The sequence below is a fragment of the Microcaecilia unicolor genome, chromosome 3 (genome assembly GCF_901765095.1).
Source record: "Microcaecilia unicolor chromosome 3, aMicUni1.1, whole genome shotgun sequence".
NCBI lineage: Eukaryota > Metazoa > Chordata > Amphibia > Gymnophiona > Siphonopidae > Microcaecilia > Microcaecilia unicolor.
The window spans coordinates 21,189,562-21,214,193 of record NC_044033.1 but is presented as its reverse complement, the minus strand read 5'-3'; the positions used below and the strand labels follow the sequence as shown (position 1 = coordinate 21,214,193).

Below are 24,632 nucleotides of genomic sequence, written 5' to 3'. Positions count from 1 at the left end.
AAGTAGCGGAGTCTTCAAACCTATTTTAAATTTTGCAAAAGAAAGTTTGGCCCTAAGTGCTAAGGGTAAAGAATTCCATAAAACCACTGCTAAGAAAAAGAAAGCCATAAGCCTAGTAGAGTCTAGATATGCCTTGGATAACAGCGGCAAAGTAAATAGTTGTTCATATGAGGAGCAAAGACAGCAGGCTGGAAGGTATAAAACGAGAAGTGAGGCCAAGTATGGAGGAGAACCAGTGTGAAGTGCTTATAGGCAACTTTTTTATTTTATTTATTCATTTTATTTTATTTGTTACATTTGTATGATAGTGAATTGGAAGCCAATGATGTTGATGTAACAGAAGTGACACGTGCTCATACTTCCTGGCCCTACACAGGAGCCTAATGGCCATATTCTGGAACGATTGAAAAAGTTTCAAGGAAGACCTGCATAACTACAGTGCAATAGTCCAAACGTGAGGTGACAGCAACATGTAAGTTGGTTTCTTCATCAGAAACATTTAAAAAATCTTGTACAGCTCTAAACTGATGAAGCACGTAAAAACAATGTCTAACTACAAAAGAGATATGATGACTGAAGGAAAGCCAGCTGTCTAAGATAACTCCCAGGTACCTAAATGAGTCTATCAAAGTAATAGGACCTACCTCTCAACCACATTGTAATTGACTTAGTAGGGTTAAGAACTAAATAGTTTTCCTGAAGCCACATAGAAATCACAGATAAGCAGTTGTTAAGATGGGAAAGATCTGGTGGAAAAGAATCAATCTGAAGTACTAACAGGATGTCATCTATGTAATAATACACACTGACACCACACTCCTGAATCAAAAGACACAATAGACTATAATAGATATCAAACAATAACGGTGACAATACAGAACCTTGGGGAACCCCACAAGGCAGAAGATGCTACTTAGATTCTACAGATTGTGTCACAACAGAAAATGTTTGATCATTAAGAAAGGAAGTGAACCAGTGAAGGACAGTGCCTTTCATTCCAATGTCAGAAGAGTCTACTCAAAAGACAAGAATGGTCGATAAGATAAAAGCTGCCATGAAATTTAACAAAACAACAAAGACTATATTGTTATTTTCAAATGTAGTATATACTTCAAAAACCAGATGGACATGGATGTACCTGGTTGACTGACAGGTGGCAGAGGGTGGCTCGGAGGAAAGGATAGTAAGCAGTGGAGTTCCTCAGGGGTCAGTGCTGGCTCTTCTTATATCCCAATGGCTTGATTTTGTGTGTTTTTCACTTGGACGTTTTGGGGATTTTGGGGGATTTTTTTTTTTTTTTAATGGTCCAAAAAGATAGATGCACTGAGCACAACATCTAGCCAATGACCATTTTCGAAACAAAAAGACAATTTTCTGGATTATTGGACTTTTCTGCAACATGTCCAAAGTTGGATTTAGACATCGTATCAAAAATTCCCCTCTACTATACATGGACGCATTAGCTTGACGTGCTATTAGTGGCCCCTTTTGTGTCCTCAGCTTTTTTTTCTGCTATACCGAAGCAACAAGGCAGACCCATTGCCATAGCCTCCCAGTGTGTTGCTGCTTCGAACATCGGTCCTATGGATGTTTTTACACGGAGCTCGGGGGTTACAGGAACGTCGACAGGCAGCCTGCTTGATTTGCCTAGACCGAGAGGAAAGCCCATGGCTTCTCTTGCGCTAGAAACCACTCTTAGCCCCAAAGGAAGAGTTCCCCCTCCACACCCTTGCAACAGAAGCTCGCCGCTTTTACATAGTAACATAGTAGATGACGGCAGAAAATGGGAGTGCCTGCTGGGGAACCAGGAAGTGTTACCAGTGCAGGGCAGTGTGAGGCTCCTATTCAGCTAGTCATTGCGACTGAGATAGGGGCTTTGACGTCTTCAAAACTCCCGGGAGATCTCTTGCCGGTTTCAACTCTTAGTGGAGAGGCAGGGTTCAGATTGTAATTCCTTAACATCTCAGGTATTTGCAATGCAAATTCCTTCTTTCTTGGTGGATAGACTGTATGAGGTGACTCTGGTTAATCTTTGGAACTGAATTGCTGACTTAGAGAAAGCTTTATGTCATCAAATTCTGAATCTACAGAAGAAAAAAAGTATCTGAGGTTGAATTAAAAGTGGAAAAGAATGTGGAAGATTTACAAACATTATCTAATCAAGTTGTTAAGCTTGAGTCTGATTTTGCTGAAACTCAGAAACTACAAACTGTTATGGTGAAAGATCTTGGAAATAGGAGGAGCAAAATTGAGACATTTGAAAATGTCAGACTTAATAATCTACAATTTTTTGAATTTTCCAAGTGTATTAACTCTTTCACTCTTTGGATGTTTCAGCTGTTTAGGAACTCTCAGAAAGAGATGGCCACAGTTGCACCAGATAAAAGCTGGCTTATGAAACTTCAAGAATAGAAATAAGACCTTCTTGGGCTTTAAAGTTCAGATTTTTCCAGATGTCGTCAGACATACTTTAAAAAAAAAAAAAGATGCAAACAGTTCCTATTGATGAGACCAGGTGTACTTCAGCTCGGCTTCACTTTCTTAGATAAATGTAAATACATTGTTAAATACCAATCTGTGAAGTATGTTTTCTTTGAGCATTCTCATCTTTCTGCCTTTTTAGTGGCTAAGTATGTAGTAGGTAACCAGGGAGTTACCTCTGAAGGTAGCAAACTCTTCATGAAAATAGCTGTGTACTCAGGCACATCAGGTTATTTTTCTTGACAAGTTTTCTTTTTTATTAGAGCCTCTTTTCTGCAGTCTAGGATAAATATTTGTGGACTTGAGTGGTATTTCTTTGTATTTAGATTATTGATGTTTTTATCACTTTGCTGTTCAAGTATTTACTTGGTTGATATTTGTAAATTGCATTTTAAAAAATGCCCCTCTACACTAACCAGCTTGGACTGAGGTGCACATTTGACTGTAATTTCTATTCATTATATTTTTGATGCTTGCCTTAGCATGTCTGTTGTTTCAGTTTTGTATTTAAGTTTGAATTTAGTTTCTTTTAGCTGATATATTTTACATATTTATTAATCTTTATATTCATGTTTTACTCATTTTAAGTATTATGTTTTTAATTTTGGGTTATTTTATTTGGTGGACAGTCATTGCCCCTGACACAAGCCAATGTAGGCAAAATATGGCAATGTTGGGCACAGTACTTCTTTGGTGTAAGCAAAATATTAATTTTACCTGATAATTTTCTTTCCATTAGTCCCAACAGATCAATCCAGAGACTTGTGGGTTGTGTCCCTCTACCAGCAGGTGGAGATAGAGAGAACCTCCGAGGTTTGCTATATGTGGACCTGTGCAGCCAACTGAACCTCAGTATGAACGATACCAAAGCAGTGGAATGGAAACAACAGAAAACTCTCTTGACATTGTCAGACCAACTGCCCAACGTACTTCCACCACTTCTATATTTATTTATTTTTAATCAAACGAAGGAACATTCAGAACAACGGAACCCCCCCCAAAAAACTAACCAACTGCAACAAAACCGCAGACAGTAAACCCAGGGGGGCCTCTAGATTGATCTGTTGGGACTAATGGAAAGAAAATTATCAGGTAAGAATTAATTTTTCCTTCCATGGCATCCCACAGATCAATCCAGAGACTTGTGGGATGTACCAAAGCAGTCCTCAAGTAGGGCGGGACACCCCCAACCCGGCAGAAATCACCGACGAGCTAAACACCGCATCTTGACGAGCTGCCACATCCGATAATGACGAGTGAATGTATGGACTGAAGCCCATGTAGCTTCCCTGAAGATATCTTCCAGAGAAACCAAATAGGACTCTGCATAGGAGGAAGCTTGAGCTCGTGTAGAATGAGCACGAACTTGCAAAGGGGCTTCCTTCCCCAATGCCACATATGCTGAAGAGAAGGCCTCCCGCGACCAACGGGCTATGGTGTCCTTGGACGCCATATGACCCTTCTTACTGCCTCCAAAAAGGACGAAGAGATGGTCAGAAAGACGAAATTTATTTGTCCAAATACCTGAGAAGAGCCCGTCTCATGTCGAGGCAGCAAGAGCTTGGAATTGCTCAGGGTAATCTTCCTAGTGGAAGGCCGGCAAATGCAGGGACTGCCCCAAGTGGAAACGAGAAACCACCTTGGGCAAAAACAAAGGAACTGTCCTAATTGATACCCCCACCTCCATAAAAAGCAGGAAGGGGTCTCTACAAGAAAGGGCCTGCAACTCTGAAATTCTCCGAGCGGAAGTAATGGCTACTAGGAAAATCGCCTTCAAGGTGAGATCCTTAATCGTAATCCCCGATAAGGGTTCGAAAGGAGGACGCTGAAGCGCTTTGAGAACTAGATTAAGGTTCCAGGATGGCAGAACTGGCACGTGAGGAGGGTGCAAATGATTTACACCCCTCCAGAAACGAACCACATCCGGGTGGGAGGCGATGGACGCCCCCTGAAGCCGGCCTCTAAAACATGCCAGTGCTGCCACCTGCACCTTAAGAGAACTCAACAAGAGTGATCTTTGTACAGCCTCCTGAAGAAACGCGAGAATAACAGATACTGAAGCCGAAGCTGCTGACAATCCCGAACTCGCACACCATGAATCAAAGGTACACCACACCCTAGCATAAGCTATCGAGGTGGATCTTTTCCAAGCCTACAGTATCGTAGCAATAACCACGTCCGGATACCCTTTTCTTCTCAACCTCACCCTTTCAAGGGCCAGGCCGTAAGACCAAAGGGGGAGGGATCCTCCATCGTGACTGGCCCCTGCAGCAGGAGACCATCCTGTGCCGGAAGCAGAAAAGGACGATCGAACAGAAGCCTGATCATATCTGCGTGCCAGGGTTGTCTGGGCCAATCCGGGGCCACTAGGATCACTTGACCATGATGACTGGCCACGGGGGAAAGGCGTAGGGCAGGAAGAAGGGCATCAATGCCTTCTAAGCCCAGCTCTCGTCCCCTGCTGAAGAAACGGGGAACCTTCGCATTGAATGCGGTGGCCATTAAGTCCATCTCTGGCATCCCCCAACGGGCAGTTATCTGATCGAAGGCCAAAGGAGACAGCGTCCACTCCGCTGGCTCCAACTGATGGTGACTGAGAAAGTCCGCTTGCACATTCTGTGACCCCACTATATGAGCCACTGTCAAGAACGAGAGATGAGTCTCTGTCCAACGGCAGATCAGAGCCGCCTCGCACTCCTGGTGCCTCCTGACGGTTTACGTAGGCGACGCTGTCGCATTGTCCGAAAGAACTCGAACTGGGCAACCGCAGAGAAGAGACAGAGACTCCCAAAGGGCCAGACGAATTGCCCGTAACTCCCAGCGATTGATGGACCATGACGCCTCCGTCAAAGTCCAAACGCTCTGAGCTGTCTGTTGCAGGCAGTGAGCCCCCCAGCCAGACAGTGACACATCCATGGTCACTATCTTCCAGTCCGGGGTTGCAAGAGGAATGCCCGACACCAGATTCTTTTGAATGAACCACCAGTGCAAGATTGTGTGAAGACGGGCCGAACCTGGCGCCCGAACCTCGTAATACTCTGAGAGCGGAGACCAACGGCTCAGAAGGTGCCACTGGAGGGAGCGCATGTGAGCTCTGGCCCACTTTGCCATGTCCAAGGTGGAAGCCATGGAACCTAGAACTTGTACATAGTCCCAAGCCCGCGGGTTCGGAGTTTGAAACAGCACTCGTAACTGAGCCTGTAACCGCTGTGCTCGACCTGAAGAAAAAGAAACTATCCCTGTTCGGGTATCGAAGCACACCCCTAACGAAGGCGTTAGGCTGCACTTCGGGAAGTTGATCACCCAACCAAGTGACTGAAGCAACCCAACCACTTTGTCAGTTGCCCGCTGACTCTCCTCGAAAGAAGACGCCCGCACAAGCCAGTCATCTAGATAGGGATGGACATGAATCCCTTTCTTCCTGAGATAGTCCGCCACTACTACCAGGACCTTGGAAAAGGTCCGAGGCACTGTGGCTAGGCCGAAGGGCATTGCTTTGAATTGAAAATGACGACCGATCACTGCAAAGCAAAAAAAGCGCCTGTGGGGAGGCCAGATTGGAATGTGTAAATAGGCCTCTTTGAGATCGAGAGTGGTCAAAAACTCCCCTGGCTGTACCGCTGCAATCACCGATCGGAGGGTTTCCATGCGGAAAAGCCGAACCCGTAAGGACCTGTTGACTCACTTGAGATCTAAGACAGGTTGTCAAAAATCGCCCATTTTTGGCACCACAAAATAAACGGAGTATCGACCGCACCCTCTTTCTGTTGGGGGTACAGGCTGGACGTCACTCAGCCGTTGTAAGTTGAGGAGGGTGTGTCGAACAGCTCACAACTTGGCGGGACATTTGCAAGGAAATTCCAGAACAGAGTCTAACGAGCCAATTCTAACTTGTAGCCTTCTCTGATAACCTCCAACACCCATTCGTCGGATGTTACCCTGGTCCACTCCACCAGGAATAGACAGTCTGCCCCCCAATAACCGGCTGGATATAGATCAGGGCCCCATCATTGGGCGGACCTGGCTGCGGGCTGGTTTCTGTTACCGGAAAGGAAGGCCCGCCTGTCACCTCGAAAAGGGCTGAGACCTCTGAGAAGACATTGCTCCCTGAAAAGAGGCCCCCGCGACCTGGACGATAAAGCCATGTATCCCTAAACTTAGGTTAACTAAGTCCCGCCAGTCGTACAAACTTGGACCTGTCGTCCGGGAGGCACTGGCCCTTAGTCACCGAGGTCCTTCACAATCTGTTCTAAGTCTGTCCCAAACAAAAGCTTTCCCCTAAAAGGAAGACTTGCTAAACGTGACTTAGAGGCCACATCTGCAGCCCAATGCCGCAAACCACTCATAGAAAAATTGAAGTGGCTACCAATCAAAGAACGTATCACTTTCAAAATCTGCACAACTGTTCATAAAATTATTTACATCGAGGCACCAGGATACATGACAGACCTCATGGGCCTGCCAACCAGAAACACCACAAAATCTGCACGATCATACCTAAACCTCCACTACCCAAGCAGCAAAGGACTCAAATACAAATCTACCTATGCAGCCAGTTTTTCCTACCCAAGCGCACAACTATGGAACGCATTGCCAAAAGCAGTAAAAACTACACTCGACCACCTAAATTTTCAGAACGCACTAAAGACAGACCTGTTCAGAAGAGCATACCCCACCGACCCAATATAAAAATACCTGGTCACCTGTGACACAATGTAACCAAAGACCATAACGGACATTATGTGACTCTTCTTCCCCCTTTCCCTCTCTAAATTCCCCCAACTGTACCTAACATACATGTACCTCATTCTACCTGACAGAAATCTTCTGTTTGTTTGTTTTTTTTGGGGGGGAGAGGTTAACACCAAATGAAGGCAAAGGAGCTCTCTTGGTTTTTGTTTTTTTTTAATGGTGAGGAAGGCTAGAGCTCTAAAGATCGGGAGGCAAGGGGGGAAAGGGTGAAGCAGGGACTCAGAAGACTGAGTATGTCCTCAAAGTCGGCACCACCAGCCAGACACCCTTAAACTCAACTGGCCCACAAAACCCAGGAGTATCCCCAACAGACAAATCCAGGAGCTGCTGAAGAGCAGTCCACCACCTGCTGGAGATAGAGATGTACTGAGGTGAAGGAGGAGATGGCCGCCTGGTATCCTGCCTTCAGCTTTGTAATCTCTATCTCCACCTGATGGTAGAGGGACACAACCCACCAGTTCTCGGATTCATCTGCTGCATACGCTAAGGAATATTTGCTATAGGTAAACATCTTCGCTTTCTCAAACAGGCTCCAATATTCTCACATGGGGAATCCCTAGAATCTAGGCTCAACCAAAACAAACACTGGTTAACTGGGCCTCACAACGGCAAGGGCATACAACAGATTAATCTGAAACTATATACAACTAAGTGATAGTGCAGCCTGGAACACTGGGCCTAGGAGGGTGGATTTCGATTCTAGACCCCAAACAGATCTGCAACAGTCACTGCCGGAACCAACTGTCGCGTCACTTTATCCTGCTCAAGGTAGTAATGAGATGTGAATGTGTGGATCAAAGACCACATAACAGCCTTGCAAATTTCTTCAATAGAGGCTGACCTCAAGTGGGTACCAACGCAGCCATGGCTCCGACATTATGAGCTGTGACATGACCCTCTAAGGCCTACCCAGCCTGCACATAAGTGAAGGAAATGCAATCTGCCAACCAATTAGAAATGGTGTGTTTCCCGATGGCGACCCCCATCCTGTTGGGATCAAAAGAAACAAAAAGCTGGGCGGACTGTCTGTGGGGCCTTGTCCGCTCCATGTAGTAGGCCAGTGCTCTCTTGCAATCCAAGGTATGCAAGCTGCTTTTGCCAGGATGGGCATGAGGTCAGGGAAAGAACATTGACAAGACAATCGACTGGTTCAGATGGAACTCCGACGCCATTCTCGGCAGGAACTTAGGGTGCGTGCGGAGGACTACTCTGTTGTGATGAAACTTAGTATAAGGTGCATCCACTACTAAAGCCTGAAGCTCACTGACCCTAAGGGCTGAAGTAACCGCCATCAAGAAAACAACCTTTCAGGTCAAATATTTCAGATGGCAGGAATTCAGCGGCTCAAAAGGCGTTTTCATCAGCTGGGTGAGAATGACGTTGAGATCCCATGACACTGGTGGAGGTCTGACAGGAAGCTTTGAGAAAGCAAACCTCTCATGAAGCAAACAACTAGACGCTGTCCAGAGATGGGCTTACCCTCTACACATTGATGATAAGCACTAATAGCACTAAGGTGAACCCTGACTGAGTTGGTCTTAACTGTAGAAGATATTCACACAGGGCCTATGTAAGCAAGTAAGGGGGATCTAGGGCCTTGCTCTCACACCAGACGGCAAACCTCTTACATTTAAAAGAGTAGCACCTCTTAGCTGAATCTTTCCTGGAAGCCAGCAAGATTTGTAGCATTTGTATCCCACATTTTCCCACCAATTTGCAGGCTCAAAGATCCAGGAGACACCCTCCGAAAGACCCAAGGAAGCAAATTCTGGGCTCTCAGCATCCAAGACAGCCAGAGACTGGATGTTGGGATGTAGAAGCGACCCCTCATTCTGCATGATGAGAGTCAGGAAACACTCCAATCTCCTCAGTTCTTCAGAGGATATTCCAGAAGAGGGAATCGTATCTGCCGAGGCCAATATGGTGTGATCAGAATCATGGTTCCACAGTCTTGTTGAGTTTCAACAAAGCCTTTCCCACTAGAAGTATCAGATACGCATACACAAAGCCTGTCCCCTAATTGAGGAGGAAGGCATCTGATGCTAGCCTGCCGTGGGCCTGAAGCCTGGAACAGAACTAAGGGGCCTTGTGATTGAGGTTAAGTGGCAAAAAGATCCAGAGGAGGAAAATCTTGCGGGCTGTGCCCATATGGAGAGACCACTCATGCGGTTGCATTATCCTGCTCAGCCTGTCGGCCAGGGTGTTCTTTGCGCCCTCCACATTAAATGGCTTGAAGAAACATGCTGTGATGGTAAGCCCAATGCCACATACGAACAGCCTCCTGCCACAGAGGGCAAATTCGGTGCCCCCTGCTTGATGGTGTAATACACTGCAACTTGATTGTCTGTTTGAATTAGAATAATTTGATAAGCCAGCTGATCTCTGAAAGCCTTTACAGCGTTTCAGATCGCTCAAAGCACCAGGAAGTTGATCTGAAGTTTCGTTTCCTGGGTGGGCCAAGCACCTTGGGAGTGTGAAGCCCATCTACATGAGCTCCCCAACCCAGGAGAGATGCATCCGTCATCAGCACTTTGTGTGGATGAGGAATTTGGAATGGCAGTCCCAAAGTCAAACTGGATCAAATGATCCACCACTGCATACAAGCTCTGGGGACACCTGAATGACATCTTCTACACTCCTCATGGCATGATACCACTGAGAAGCCATGGTCCATTAAGCTGATCACATGTGAAGACGTGCCATGAACGTAACATACACTATGGAAACCATGTGGCCCAACATTCTCAACATCTGCCGAGCTATGAGGCATGAACCCTGGACGCTAGTGAGACAAGATTGTCCGCTCGCGTGTCATCGAGCAGGGCTCCTATGAACTCCAATCGCTGAACAGGGTGGAGATGGGACGGGGTAGTTTAAAACGAACCCTAGTATCTCAAGCACCAGAATAGTCATCTGCAATAAACTCCTGAGCACTGTCCTCTGAGGTGCACTTCACCAGCCAATCGTCGAGATATGGGAACACATGGACTCTGCGTAGTGATGCTGCAACTACCGTTAGACACTTGTTGAAGACCCTGGGAGCTGACGTGGGGCCAAATGGCAACATGCAATGCAGGAAGTGATGAGTTCCCAGCTGATGGGCTGGAAGCATCAGGATGTGACTACATGCATCCTTTAAATCCAGACAGCATGGCCAATCATTTTTCTGAATCAGGGGGAAAAGGGTGCCCAGGGATACCATTCTGAACTTTTCTTGGACTAAAAATTTGTTCACGGACCTTAGGTCTAGGATGGGACGCATCCCCCTGTCTTTTTCTGCACAAGCAAGTACCTGGCTGTGCTTGCCCTTCCTCCACTGGTGGAATGAGTTTAACCACAAGGGGCCTTTAGAAGGGCGGCAAATTCCTCTGCAAGTACCTGCCTGTGCTGAGAGCTGAAAGAATGAGCTCTCGGTGGGCAATCTGGAGGTTTAGAGAGCCAATTGAGGGTATATCCGAGACAGACTATTTGAAGAACCCACCGGTTGGAGGGTATAAGAGGCCACCTTTGGTGAATTTTAGCCCCCCCCCCCCCCCCCCCCCCCACTGGCAAGTCATCCGGGGCAGACACTTTTACTGCAGCTATGCTCTGCTGGAGACAGTCTAAAGCTTGCCCCCTGCTTTGACTGGGGAGCAGCAGGGGCCTTAGGCGCACACTGTTGACGTGAACAAGCACAGTGGGGCTGAGCCTGAGTAGGCTGACAAGCTGCAAGAGCGTACCTATGCCTAGAGTAGTAGCAGAGACCTCTCTGTGGCTTGCCAAAAACCCTCCTAGATGAGGAGGTGGATGCAGAAGGCGTCCGGCAAGAGAGATAAGAGATGTTATCAGTGTGTTTCCTGATTTGGTCAGCAACCTCCTTAACCTTCTCTCCAAAAAGGTTATCCCCACGGCAAAGGGCATCCGCCAACCTCTGCTGAACAGAATGTTCCAAGTCAGAAACACACAGCCATGAGAGTCTGCGCGTTGCTATACTTTGACCAGAGATCCTGCATGCATCTCACTAAGTCGCCTCACCAACCCACTCAATCACGAAAGCTCACCTTATACAACTATCCTAATCACTCCCTTACTTCTTCCCTCCTCCCTACCTGATCGCTACACATTACTAATTGTAATGTATCTGATATCTTGTTATGACAAGGTCAACAAATCTATGTAAGCCACATTGAGCCTGCAAATAGGTGGGGGAATGTGGGATACAAATGTAATAAATAAATAATCTATATATATAAAAGGCACCTCCAACGTTCCAATGAAGCCTCAAGCCGGATGAGGTGCCCGAGATATCCGATTTGGCCTGCATTCACTGTAGCTCCGCCCTCGCGTCAAAACGCGATGACGTTGAGGGCGGGGCGGCGAAGGCACAACGCCCGAGTCTGACATTCACTTACACAGTGGGGAGAGCGCTGCGAACATTCATCACAAACTCGCAATTGGAGTGAGAGAGGGACGGAGGAAGACGGGGGTGTGGAACTCGGAAGGAACGGACAGAGGGAGGGTCTGGAACTCAGGAGGGAGGATGGTAGGGGGGGATTACCTTGCTAGCGCCCATTTCATTTTTTCCCGAAACGGGCATTTCTTACTAATAAATAAATAATGCTAGATCAAAAGTGTCATAAGTGCCCCAGCCAAGAACTTTCAACGCGCCTTCTGCTGCTTGACCAACTGATGAAAAGGTTTGGCCTGCTCTGGAGCAAGTGTATTGACTAAGTCTGACTGCTGTCTCACCGAGTTTCACAAGTAAACGCTCGTGAAGAGTTGATATGACTGTATACGGGAGATCAGCATTGAAGCCTGGTATGTCTCCCTCCCAAAAGAATCCAGGGTTCCAACTTCTCTGCCTGGGGGTGCCGAGGCATAGTCTCTAGTACTGGCTCTTTTGAAGGCAGATTCCACCACCAAGGATTCCACCTTCACGTGAGGCAACTGAGGCCTGACAAACCCAGGTTCACTGTGGATCCAATACTAGGTGCCAATTTTCTTGGGCACAACAGGGACCAACAGAGGGGATGCCCAGTTCCTGACGTGGACTTCCTTGAGTACCTCATGGAGAGGTGCCATCACAGCCTCCTTAGGAGGAGATGTATAGTCCTGGACCTTGAGCAGCCCAAAACCAATATTTCTCTCAATGCAAATTCAACCGAGTACCTATTCAGCATAGTAAACAGCCTACTTCAACTCCCACAACAGAACCAGCCTACCCAGTCAAAACTGAACTGCAGTGATTTTGCTGTATACTTTGAAACAAAATTAAAAGTCTCCGCAAGGATTTACAGGCAGTCCCCCTGGTCTCCAATCAGTTAAACCAGGCGCTCACAAGCTTACTCCCCTCCTGACACAGACATTTACTCTTTTAACCCAATAACAGAGGAGGGCCTTGACAAAATCCTAAGAGACCTTTCACCAACTACTTGTTCCCTCAAACCCTGTCTATCAAAGATAGTGCAGCAGGCAAGTAGAGGCCTCAAACAAGGTGCCACAAAAATCATGAACAACTCTTTCTAATGGGCAACTACCAATAGCATTAAAAAGGGCAGTGGTGCATTCTTTGCTGAGGAACAACCTTGACCAGGACAAACTTCGGATGTTTTAGATACTGACCGGAATCTTTCATTTCTAGGAAAACTTATAGAATCAACAGGCTGCGATCAACTCAATGATTTGCTAGATCTATGTCAATTTGGATTCAGACCTAGTTCTGGAACAGAAACGGTCCTTATATCCCTACTAGATGATCTTCACAGAAGGTAAAATTATGTATCATACCTGATAATTTTCTTTCCATTAATCATAGCTGATCAATCCATAGACTGGTGGGTTGTGTCCATCTACCAGCAGGTGAAGATATAGAGCAATCCTTTTGCCTCCCTATATGTGGTCATGTGCTGCCGGAAACTCCTCAGTATGTCGATATCCAAGCTCCATCCGCAGGACTCAGCACTTAAGAGAATTACACCCACAAAGGGACACTCTGCCCAGCTCACCACCGCCGAAACGGGGGAGGGGAATTAACCCAGCTCATCCCCACACAAGTGGGGGAGGGGAATCCGTCCAGCTCATCCCCGCGGAGCGGGGGGAGGGACACCACCCCGCCGATGCGGGGGGATCTGGCTTATCCTGCAACCGCAACCGCGGGAGGAGCTGACTGACCCTAACACCGCCGAAGCGGGAGGGGTACAAAGCTGCCCTACAGCCGCACGAAGCGGGAGGGAGCGCCGACAGAATTTATGTCTCAATCCAGCCCCGTAAAACGGAGGGGAGAGGAATGCAGCAGCTCACTGTAACACAAACTCGTCTCAACTCTTGAAGAATCCAATTGAAAAAACTTGAACACGAAGTCCTCCTGAACAGGAACTGAAGACTAAACTTGAACCTGAAATGCAACCAGAATATAAACAGTACAGATATCTGGGAGGGGCTATGGATTGATCAGCTATGATTAATGGAAAGAAAATTATCAGGTATGATACATAATTTTACCTTCCATATCATCAAGCTGATCAATCCATAGACTGGTGGGATGTACCGAAGCAGTACTCACCCAGGGCGGGACATTGAAATCCCTGACCGCAACGCTGAAGCTCCAAACCGGGCCTCCGCCCGAGCAGCCACAGTCAAGCGGTAATGCCTGGAGAAGGTATGGGCCGATGCCCAAGTTGCCGCCTTGCATATCTCTTCCAAGGAGACGGACCTGGCCTCTGCCATCGAGGCCGCCTGAGCTCTAGTGGAGTGAGCCTTCAGCTGAATAGGCGGCACCTTCCCCGCGGCCACATAAGCCGCTGCAATGGCTTCCTTGACCCATCTTGCCACTGTAGGCTTAGCAGCCTGCAGACCCTTACGAGGACCTGCAAACAGGACAAACAGATGATCCGATTTCCGGAAATCATTGGTCACTTCCAAGTATCTGATGATGACTCGTCTCACATCCAGATATTTGAGAGCAGAGTATTCCTCTGGGTAGTCCTCCTTACGAAAGGAAGGGAGACAGAGCTGCTGATTCACATGGAAGCGAGAAACAATCTTGGGCAGGAAGGAAGGCACTGTGCGAATAGTCACTCCTGCCTCAGTGAACTGCAGAAAAGGCTCTCGACATGAGAGTGCCTGGAGCTCGGAAACTCTTCTGGCTGAAGTGATAGCCACCAAAAAGACTGCTTTCAACGTCAGGGCTTTCAGAGATGCCCTCGACAAGGGTTCAAAAGGCGGCTTCTGCAAGGCTCTTAGCACCAGGTTGAGATTCCACGCAGGCACCACTGAGTGCAGAGGAGGGCGCAGGTGATTAACTCCCTTGAGAAAACGTACCACATCTGGCTGCGAAGCCAGGGAAGCACCCTTCAGGCGGCCCCTGAAGCAAGTCAGAGCCGCTACCTGGACTTTAAGGGAACTGAGCGACAGGCCTTTCTCCAGACCTTCTTGCAGGAACGCCAGCACTGAAGAAATTGGAGCAGTGAGGGGAGAAAGTGAGCCTGCTTCACACCACGCTGCAAAGGTACGCCAAACCCTGGCGTAAGCAGTAGAAGTAGAGCGCTTCCTCGCTCTCAGCATAATGGCGATGACCTTGTCTGAGAAGCCCTTCTTCCTCAGACGCTGCCGCTCAATAGCCAGGCCGTAAGCCCAAAGGGGGAGGGATCCTCCATCACCACGGGACCCTGATGCAACAGGCCCTGCTCCACTGGCAGCCGCAGAGGGTCGTCCACTGAGAGCCTGATCAAGTCCGCATACCAGGGACGTCTGGGCCAGTCCGGACCCACCAGGATTATTCGGCCCGGATGCTTTGCCACCCGGTCTAGTACCCTGCCCAACATGGGCCAGGGCGGGAACACATAGAGAAGCTCTTGTGTCGGCCACTGTTGGAGAAGAGCATCTACTCCCAGAGATCGAGGGTCCCGTCCTCTGCTGAAAAAGCGCGGCACTTGGCATTTGGCCGATGACACCATCAGATCTAGGCTCGGCTGGCCCCAGCGCTTCGTGATGTCCAAGAACGCCTGAGCCGATAACTGCCACTCTCCGGGATCCAAGGTATGGCGACTGAGAAAGTCCGCCTTGACATTCATGACTCCGGCAATGTGGGCCGCTGACAGCTGTTCCAGGTTCGCTTCCGCCCACTGGCATAGATTCATGGCTTCCTTGGCTAGAGAGGCGCTCTTGGTACCACCCTGGCGGTTGACATAGGCCACAGCCGTGGCATTGTCCGACAGGACCCATACTGGCTTCAACGCCAGTACCGGGAGGAACTCCAAAAGCGCCAACCGAATGGCTCTGAGTTCCAGGAGGTTGATAGACCACTTTGCCTCTGCAGGAGACCAGAGCCCCTGCGCTGTCCTTCCCAAGCAGTGGGCTCCCCAGCCCGACAAAGAGGCGTCCGTCGTGACGACAATCCACTCCGGGGTCACAAGAGGCATCCCTGCAGACAACTTGTCTGTCTTCAGCCACCAGCTCAGCGCCTTGCGCACTGCTGGGTCCAAGGGAAGGCGCACAGCATAATCCTCCGACACCGGAGTCCAGCGCTGCAGCAGAGAGTGTTGTAGTGGTCTCATATGAGCCCTGGCCCAGGGCACTACTTCCATCGTGGCCGTCATAGAGCCCAACAGCTGCACATAGTCCCAAGCCCGAAGCGGAGAGGCTACTAGGAACTGGTCCACCTGAGCCTGAAGTTTGACAATCCGATTGTCCGGCAGGAACACTCTGCCCACTTGGGTGTCGAATCGAACTCCCAGATACTCCAGGGACTGAGTCGGGCGCAGCTGGCTTTTCTCCCAGTTGATGATCCACCCCAGGGAGCTCAAAAGAGCAATCACCCGGTCCACAGCTTTGCCGCACTCTGCATAAGAGGGGGCTCGGATCAACCAGACGTCCAGATAAGGATGGACTTGTACTCCTTCCTTTCGCAGGAAGGCCGCGATGACCACCATTACTTTGGAGAAGGTCCGCGGAGCAGTAGCCAACCCAAACGGGAGGGCTCTGAACTGGAAGTGTCGGCCCAGGACTGCAAAACGCAGAAAGCGTTGATGAGGAGGCCAGATGGGAATATGCAAGTACGCTTCCTTGATGTCCAAGGATGCCAGGAACTCCCCTGCCTTCACTGCCGCTATAACAGAGCGGAGAGTCTCCATGCGAAAGTGCCGAACTTTCAAGGCCCGATTGACCCCTTTGAGGTCGAGGATAGGCCGTACAGAACCTCCTTTCTTTGGTACCACAAAGTAAATGGAGTAACGTCCCTTGCCAATCCGATTTTCTGGTACCGGAACGACCGCACCCAGGCGGATCAGATTGTCCAAGGTCTGCTGCACTGCCACAGCTTTGACCGGAGACTTGCAGGGAGAGAGCACAAACCCGTCTCTTAAGGGTCGGCAGAACTCTAGCTTGTAGCCGTCTCTGATGACTTCCAGCACCCAAGCGTCTGAAGTTACCCTGATCCACTCGCCCAGAAACGAGGACAGGCGTCCTCCAATCTGCACTGGGCCATGGACCAGGACCCCGTCATTGGGTACGAGACCCTGGGGGAGGACCGGAGGGCGCACCTCCGGGACGGCGGTCTCTGCGAAAGGAATGCTGCTTGGGGGAGAAGTTCCTCTTGAAGGAAGAGGGGGCAGAGGAGCCCGACTTGCCCGGGTGGTACCGACGGGCTTCCTGAAACCGTCCTCTGGAGATACCGGGGCGAGCAATGGCCCGAGCCCTGACCTCTGGTAACCTCTTGCCCTTAGACGTGCCGAGATCGGTCACAATTTTGTCCAGCTCGACCCCAAAGAGCAGCTTGCCTTTAAAAGGCAACTTAGCCAGGCGGGACTTAGAGGCGTGGTCAGCAGACCAATGTTTCAGCCAAAGCCACTGCCGCGCAGAGACTGTCTGAGCCATACCTTTAGCCGAGGCTCTCAAGACATCATACAGTAAGTCTGCCAAATAAGCCAAGCCCGATTCCAGGGCCGGCCAATCAGCCCTCAAGGAAGGATCCGAGGGGGAAGCCCGCTGCACAATCGTCAGGCACGCCCTGGCCACATAGGAGCCGCAAACTGAGGCCTGCAAACTTAAGGCAGCCGCCTCGAAGGACCTTAAGGCCGCCTCCAATCTTCTGTCTTGGGCGACCTTTAGGGCCGTGCCACCTTCCACCGGCAACGCCGTTTTCTTAGTCACCGCAGTGATTAAAGAATCCACGGTAGGCCAAAGAAAGGCCTCCCGTTCACTTTCAGGCAAAGGATAGAGGCGGGACATAGCCCCAGCCACTTTGAGGCTCGCTTCCGGGACATCCCATTGAGCCGAAATTAAGTTGTGCATGGCATCATGCACGTGGAAGGTTCTAGGCAGGCGCTTCGTCCCCAGCATAATGGCGGAGCCAACAGGGGCTGAGGGAGAGACGTCCTCTGGAGAGGAAATCTTCAAAATGCTCATGGCCTGCACTAACAGGTTGGGCAAATCCTCTGAGCGAAAGATCCACGCTGCAGAGGGGTCATCCGCTCCATCCGAGCGGGAATCCGTCTCCTCCAAGGAATCCCCAAAGGACCGTTGGGAGAACTCAGATACGCTGCCCTCATCTACATCAGAGGAGACAGAGTCCTCTAAGGCCTGGGAATCCACCCGAGGGCGTTTACTTCTGGGGGCCTCAACCCCTTTATCGGACAAGGGAGCAGGGGCAGCGTTTTGCATAAGGAAGGCCTGATGCAGCAGCAAAATAAACTCGGGGGAGAAACCCCCCAGACTATGCACTTCAGCAGCCTGGGCCACAGCCCTAGACACACCCTCAACCGGCGCTCGCAAGAGCGGGGGAGAAACATGCTGCGCATTCAAGATGGCGTCCGGCGCGACACTCCGCGAGGGAGCAGCGCGGGAAGAACGGTGCTTAACTTTAGCCGCTTTTTTGCCGTCGCCCAAATCAAGGGCGGCCATGGCATTAACGTCTTCCAGCTCAAGGGCAGCCCAAGAAGAAGCCGTCCGAGCAGAGTGGCCGGCCAAGATGGCGGAGACGAGCAGCGGGGGATGGGCGTTTATGGTGGGAAAAACCGCCGCACCGGAGGAAGACCTGGGACACTGACCGGCCTCCAAACTGACACCCAACAAGGGCGAATCAGACTTTAAGACCCCCGCATCCCCGCTAGAAGCGCACACGCGGTCCGGGGAGCGATTCTTCGCGCCCTCGCCCTCCGACGCCATAGGCCACGTGGAGATCGATCGGGGAACCCCCTGCCCGCTATAAAAAGGTAAAAATTACCTGCTTCTCGCTCCGAGCTGTAACGAACTGGTGTCCCAGTGAGTAGCTGCAATAAACGTTTAAATAAACGTCGAAATAAACGCCCTTAAGGACGTCCCATTTTTTTTTTTTTTTTACGGAGCCAGCGGGAGGGGGGAGAAAAGGAGGGACCTGGCGCCACCAGGTTTGCACTTGCTCAAGAAGAGCCCTCAACCTCAGGTACTCAACAAAACCTAAAAATTAGGCTTGGAGACCTAGCCAGAGCTGCTGCTGTGTGTGACCACCACCTGCTGAGATAGAGAACATACTGAGGAGTTTCCGGCAGCACATGACCACATATAGGGAGGCAAAAGGATTGCTCTCTATCTCCACCTGCTGGTAGATGGACACAACCCACCAGTCTATGGATTGATCAGCTTGATAATATGGAAACCGAGATTTACCTCGGTGTTAGTACTGCTAGATTTCTCAGAAGCTTCTGACACTAAGGATCACGATATCATGCTAGCACGTCTGGCAGAAACAGGTATGAATGGAACAGTACTTGCCTTGTACAGACAAGAAACAGTCCATACTGTTCAGCAGCACCTCATCATCACCATGGGCACTGACCTGTGGGGTACCACAAGGATCGATACTGTCACCTATTCTGTTCAATATCTACCTCAAGCCACTAGCCAAGCTGATTCTGTCAATGAACACTCTGTTCTACATCTATGCGGATTATGTGCAGCTACTCATACCCATTGAACCTGAATAAGCCCTGAATAAACTGACTACCTAACATCAATTCAAGAATGGGCAAAAACAACAAACTTTGCCTGAACCCAAGTAAAACCAAGTTTCTTTGGGCTCATATCTGGCATCAAAATCTCTTTTGGGAAATATGAACTCTCCCTCAAATCACGTCATGAACCTTGGAATACAGCTAGATTCAACACTTACTCTGATTCCCCAAATCCAAGCAACCTTCAAAAGCAGCCACTAACACTTGCGACAACTACAGTGCCTGTCTTCTACATTGAGAGGGTAAGTCTCATCTCAGCTGTGCATGCCATAACATCCAGACTGGATTACTGTAATGCACTCTTAAACTGGTCTGACTACAAAGGGTCTGTACGAGCTCCAATTGATTCAGAATACTGCAGCAAGACTAACGGGTTGTAAGCAACATGACCACATCACACCAGTTTTGCAAAACTTCACTGGCTACACAGGACCAAATTTATTTGATCTTCAAGACCCTTAAAGGAAATGACCCAGAGTACTTGAAGAACAGGATCTACTTCTACACTCCTCCAAGGTCAGTAAGGTCCTCCCAAGGAGTATCCCTAACTACACCCTCTTCAAAGAATATCACGATTTGATACCCACAAGCGAGCCTTCTTCAGAGTAGCCCCCACACTCTGGAATGCACTCCCTGAAAGGCATCGCTTAACACAAGACTATCTCTACTTCAGGAAGCAGGTGAAAGCATGGCTTTTCAACCAGGCCTTTAATGGAAGAAGTAACTAACTTGCTATTCAAACACACACACACAGAGGGAATGACATTGGAGGAGTGGCCTAGTGGTTAGAGCACCGGTCTTGCAATCCAGAGGTGGCCAGTTCAAATCCCACTGCTGCTCCTTGTGATCTTGGGCAAGTCACTTAACCCTCCATTGCCTCAGGTACAAACTTAGATTGTGAGCTGAGCCCTCCTGGGACAGAGAAATATCCAGTGTACCTGACTGTAACTCACCTTGAGCTACTCCTGAAAAAGGTGAGCAAAATCTAAATAAATACTATAGGATATGTTTATCCACTCCTACCCTAAGATAATAGTCAAGCACCTTTCTGAACTCATTTGTAACTTTCTTTAAATTAGTACCTTATTTTCTTACTCCAGTTACTCTATCTTATCTATATGTTCCATCTTTGCTAACACCCTATGGAGCTCATTTTCAAAGCACTTAGACTTACAAAGTTCCATAGGCTATTACGTAACTTTATAAGTCTAAGTACTTTAAAAATGTCACTATCAGGCTCATTTTCAAAGCACTTAGCCTCCCAAAGTTCCATAGAAACCTATGGAACTTAGCCTCCCAAAGTGCTTTGAAAATATGCATCTATGTCACTTTAAGGCATATTTTCAAAGCACTTTGAGAGGCTAAGTTCCATAGGTTTCTATGGAACTTTGGGAGGCTAAGTGCTTTGAAAATATGCCTCTTTGTAATCTAAGTGCTTTTAAATACACCTCTATACTGTCCATTAAAGCATTGTGTTGACATCATAATGTAGCATACATCATACTTTGTATTGTCTGAATATTTTTACTGCTGTAATTGTCTATTGCTTATGTTTAACTTATTCTTGCTGCACACCGCCTCAAGTGAATTCCTTCAAAAAGGCAGTAAATAAATCCTATTAAAAATATATATATTTATTTGGTGTGAAATCAAGCAAACTAAATAAAAAGGTGTGGAATGGAAACCAAGCAAGAGATGGTTCACCTCATAACAGCAATAAAATGATTATGTGCTTCTAAGAACACAAGAAAGGGTGAGGGAAGAATTAAGCAACACATACAACTGTACATGAAGGAATGGAGCAAGAATAACATTCCTAATACCTTACATGGCAGATTGGATGGGCTAGCCATTTGTATTTACCTGTTGAAATCTAATATGTTATTTGGTATTAAAGAAAAGCCAAAAGACAGTGGAGAAAGAGGATGAGATGAAAACTGTATACAGGAGGAAAAAAGCTGCAAAAGACTGGGGTGAAGGGCACAAAAGGGGCCAAGAACATGAGGGACACTGCCTTTCACTAGTCAGCCACTACTGGATCTTAAATTTCCACAATCACTACTGCACCTTTTGTTTCTTATTTATTTTATTTTTATTTATTGCATTTGTACCCCACATTATCCCACCTATTTGCAGGCTCAATGTGGCTTACAGAGTACAGTTATGACAAAGTCATGACAGGATATTGGATACAATCAAAAGTAAATAGAAGATGGATGAGGGGTTAGGGAAGATGGTGTTAGGTTGGATACTTTAGGAGGTGATTTGTGTCTTTATGTCCATTCCTTATGTTATCTCTTCTGCCTATACTCACCTCTTTCTGTCTTAACTGTATTCTCAGTCTTTTTTTAAATCTACCTAGCTCCCTATATCTGAATCATCTTTCCTTTCAGGTTCTTTTCTTTTCTAAATCCTTTTAATTATTGTTGTGGTTTTAACTAAATAGTGGGTTTAACTGAATCAGATTTCCATACTCCTGTGCAGATCCTATATATAAATTTACATTTACAATCTCTCATGATCATGTATATTAAGTACTTTAAAAAAGCCATTATGTAAGTGAAAAATATCAAATGGCTAGTGCACTTATTAGGGGGACAATCCAGAAAACATGAACACAAAACCCTATGAAAACTCGAGAGACAGTTAAATTAAATAAGATATACATTTATCTAGTTTTTAGTCTGAATAAAGATATTCGTCTATCTAAAAGCAGCCTAATCAGACGAACATAGCAAACAAGTAAACTAGGATTTTTTTTAACAACTTTTTATTCTGGCGTAGTCTGAGTTAACACTTTTATATTGAAGAAATTAACATATAGCAGAAGATGAATTATATTTACTGCTACGGTCAGGAAATGATGCTTTTAAATGGATTCTGGTGTCAAAACCCCTAAAGAAGTCACGAATACTAAAACTGTCCCCGTACATCTCTTAACAAGAATTGGGTACGTAGACTTTTTTTTATTATTACCATATAATACTGGAAGTAATAAAAAAAAAAAAAAAGTTCAATAATTTGTTTTACTCCCTAACAGCTTTACTATACATAAAAAGAAATGTAATGTGACAAGTAACCGCACTTAATTCTGACAGGACCTCTGTTTAACCGAAGGACATTACATCAAACGTACACAATGTGGCGGAAAATAAGAATTTTAATTTAAAAATATTTTCACAAAAACCATATAAACAATTTTAATCAGTATTTTTTTTAATACTACTATTTTTGATGGATTTTTTTTTCTTCCTTTCCGTTTAACGAAAATAAATAATAATAAAGTTAAAAAAACAAACAAATAACATGACAGAGAAGCCCGGATCCGCCCAGTAATTGTGCCAAAATGGCGACCGTCCAGGGCGAGTCAAAGTACGCCACGGAAGGACGGTGGGCAGAGCGCCAGAACCCAGCGCCATCTTATCCCGCCCGAGGGGGCTTCCAACAATTTTGCAAAGAAGAACAAAAAGCAGACGACGGGGGTGGGAGAGAAAAAAAAATCCCACTTCACACGTCTACTTTTCTGCTAGTGAAAAAGAGCAATAAATTGTACACCGACATTCTTGCTGCTCCTGCAACAACAGCAACGTCCATAGCCCAAAGTCAAATGAAAGTGGAGGCATCCACGGCCTGGCCGGGCCGCCTCGTTCCCACGTCTCCTTCTTGGTTATTCAACCATTTTAGAATTTAGTACATGAGGCCCTATTTGTGTCCGTTATTTTATGAAAAAGAAAACCAAAGAAGTCCTTGGTTTTTTTTCCTGTCCCTCCTTCAAACGCACACAAAAAAAAAAGTCATTCAAGGCCCGACGACCGTAACCTGATACGTTTAGGCTGGTAAACAACAAAGAGGCGCTGCAAAAAAAAAATCTCAATTTTGTTTTTTTTTTAAATCGTCCACCACTGTACTTTTTTTGTTGTTTCTATAATAAATAACGTTAAGCGGTTGGCGCCCTCCCCCTCCCCCAATAACTTAATCGCTCGGAAGCCTAAAAGCTGGAGGCAGAAAAACCTGCTCCTCCGCGAGAAGGAAAAAAAAAAAACCAACCACTCCAGCTTCTTCTCTCACTTCCAAATCATTAAGCGACTGTCTGTCTGTCTCTCTTGTTTTCACTTTTTAACGATGCTTCATCGCCCCCCCCCCCAACCCCGAAATCACAAACACGAAGCCTTCCAGGTACAGAGACGGGTGGGAAAGTAGGAGAGAGAGAGAGGAAAAAAAAAAGGAGAAGAGGAGCCGGCGCTGAGGAAGGATTAGTCTCTCACTGACAAATACGGCGGTAATTATCTCCCTTTTTTTTCTTCACATTAATTACGATCCAGAGATTTTTTTTGTTTATAAAGAGGAAAAGCAGACCAGCTACGCCGAGAATGAAAAAAAAAATATATATATATCGCTTCGGGACGGGGGGAAGAGGGGAAAAAAAATGTTGGCGCCGGATGGATCATCGAAGAGCTGAGGAAAAAAAGCTGGAAACGAAAGGAGGGAGGGAGAATAGAAAAAAAAAAAAAAGATTATTTTTCTCTCTCTTTTTTTTTTTCTTCCTCCCTCTCACCCTCTCTCTGATGGTGATCAAGGGGGCGGAAAATAAAAAAAAAAAAAACCCAACTAATTTTAAACCGGCTCAAATCAATGAGTCACTGAAAGATTTTTTTTCTTCCCTTCCCTCTTTTGAATTTGCATCGCATCAGCAGAAAACAACCTCGACCTGAAACCCCAGTATCTCTCTTTAAAAGTAAACTTTTTTTTTAAATTCTCCTACGCGCCTAAAATAGCCAAAAGCAAGAACACCCAAGAAAGAAAGAAATATTTTATTTCTTTTTAAACGTGCGTTGCAGCATCTGCCACACACAAAAAAAAAAAAGAAGAAGAAGCAGCCGAGCCAATAGCTCGCTGGGCTGAAACCTAATATCCTGGGTTTTGGCAAGTCCTTTTAATTTGCTCCTCTCTCTTTTCTTTTTCTGTCTCTGTCTGGAGATAGATTTTCCCCCCCTCTCTCTTTTTTTCCCCTCCCCGAAGGAAGGGAGGAAGGAGGTTGTGTGGGTTTTTTTTTTTTCCTTGAAATTTTTATCACAAAATTATAATACACTCAAAGGGAAACTCACCGTCATGAAAAAGCAGTGCCTTGTCAACGGGGTTTCTTCGCCATCGCATCAGGGGCTGCTAGTGTGCAGAGAGCAACAAGAGAGTCTCAGCCACAAGGAGAGAACAGGCAAAGGGGAAAAATTGCTTTCAAAGCTTTGGGGCTCCCGGTACCAAAAAAAACTTTAGATATAGAAATACATCCCCCCCCCCCTCAAATAAGAAAAAAAAACTATTCTTCTGAAAACTAAGTTTTATGTTGTTTCCAAAATATTTAATGGCATTTCCTGTAGTATAATTTTTTTTTTCAATTTGGAGGGGGGGGGGGGACTTTGAGAAGTTTGCTTTCAG

At 47.0% G+C, this 24,632-nt stretch overlaps 1 protein-coding gene across 1 annotated transcript in view; it reads right to left on the bottom strand.

Moving 5' to 3' along the window:
• The window catches only part of BICRAL (BRD4 interacting chromatin remodeling complex associated protein like), a 190,277-nt gene extending 165,932 nt beyond the window's left edge, over positions 1 to 24,345 (bottom strand). The window contains exon 1 of the mRNA XM_030195782.1: positions 24,305 to 24,345. The gene's annotated coding sequence lies outside the window, so the exon portion shown is untranslated. The remainder of the gene's footprint in view (positions 1 to 24,304) is intronic.
• Positions 24,346 to 24,632: the final 287 nt, after the last annotated feature.